We start from the raw sequence: 886 nt of genomic DNA, 5'->3' as shown, positions 1-886 counted from the left end.
CCGTCAGCGGGGCCGACAGCCTCATGGGTATGCCCCTACCTGGCTGGGCGCAGCCCTGTTAATGCACCCCCCGCCCCGGTCCTCCGGCCCGCTCTGCCTTGCTCCATCACAGGTGTCTTAAAATGGGTTTGCGGGGAATGGGTCCCCTACTTTATATCCGGGGAAGGTGAGGTTCAGGGAATTGCTGACCCCAGGTCTCGTGGCCGGCCTGTCCCCAGACCTTCTGTGGAGGTGGGTGGCGAATATCAGGCAAAAGCCAGGCCCAAGCCAGGGGCCGCCCAGGGCCGGGCCGGGCCACCGTACTGGGGGCTGAGCGTGAGGGGGCCGCCTGCCTGCTCGGGCATCCGAGCCCAGCCTCGGTGCCGGGAGAGCCACACCACCAGGCTGGCTCACCTGTCCATCCACAGGCTCCCGAGGGACCACGGCCGGCAGTTCTGGGGACGCCCTAGGGAAGGCATTGGCCTCGGTGAGGCTCGGCGTGGATGGGGATGTGGAGGGGTGGCCGGGCTGGCGACCGAGAGGCCAGCCCCTGAGAGGCCGCCCGGTGGCCCTGTCTCTTCTCGTTCCCGTCGCAGATCTACTCCCCGGATCACTCGAGCAATAACTTCTCCTCCAGCCCCTCGACCCCCGTGGGCTCCCCACAGGGCCTGGCAGGTCTGTGCCAGGGCGGGCGCCGGGGCGGGGGGCTGTGTCCAGGGCCTCTAGCCTGGGGCGGGCAGGGAGGAGGCAGCTGCACCAGGTCGGGGAGCTGGATGCACCGTCTGCCTTGGAGTTTGTGTTTCTGTGGGCTCTCTGGAAGTCTTCCTGGAGGGGTCAGTCTCTCAGCCAGGGTTTCAGCCTCAGTGTGGGCCAGGGCTGGGAGGCAGGACCCAGCAGTCGTGCTGTG

General features: G+C 68.1%; 1 long non-coding RNA gene across 1 annotated transcript; it reads left to right on the top strand.

Moving 5' to 3' along the window:
* On the top strand, positions 1–880 carry LOC105310552. The gene is made up of 3 exons (XR_897517.2): positions 1–27; positions 408–466; positions 576–880. It is a non-coding gene; the product is annotated as an uncharacterized LOC105310552 (long non-coding RNA).
* The last annotated feature ends 6 nt before the right edge of the window (positions 881–886 follow it).

Source organism: Pteropus vampyrus, unplaced genomic scaffold, assembly GCF_000151845.1.
Source record: "Pteropus vampyrus isolate Shadow unplaced genomic scaffold, Pvam_2.0 Scaffold5954, whole genome shotgun sequence".
In the NCBI taxonomy this organism is placed as follows: domain Eukaryota; kingdom Metazoa; phylum Chordata; class Mammalia; order Chiroptera; family Pteropodidae; genus Pteropus; species Pteropus vampyrus.
The sequence above is the reverse complement of the archived record's forward strand: the minus strand, read 5'-3'. Positions and strand labels throughout refer to the sequence as shown.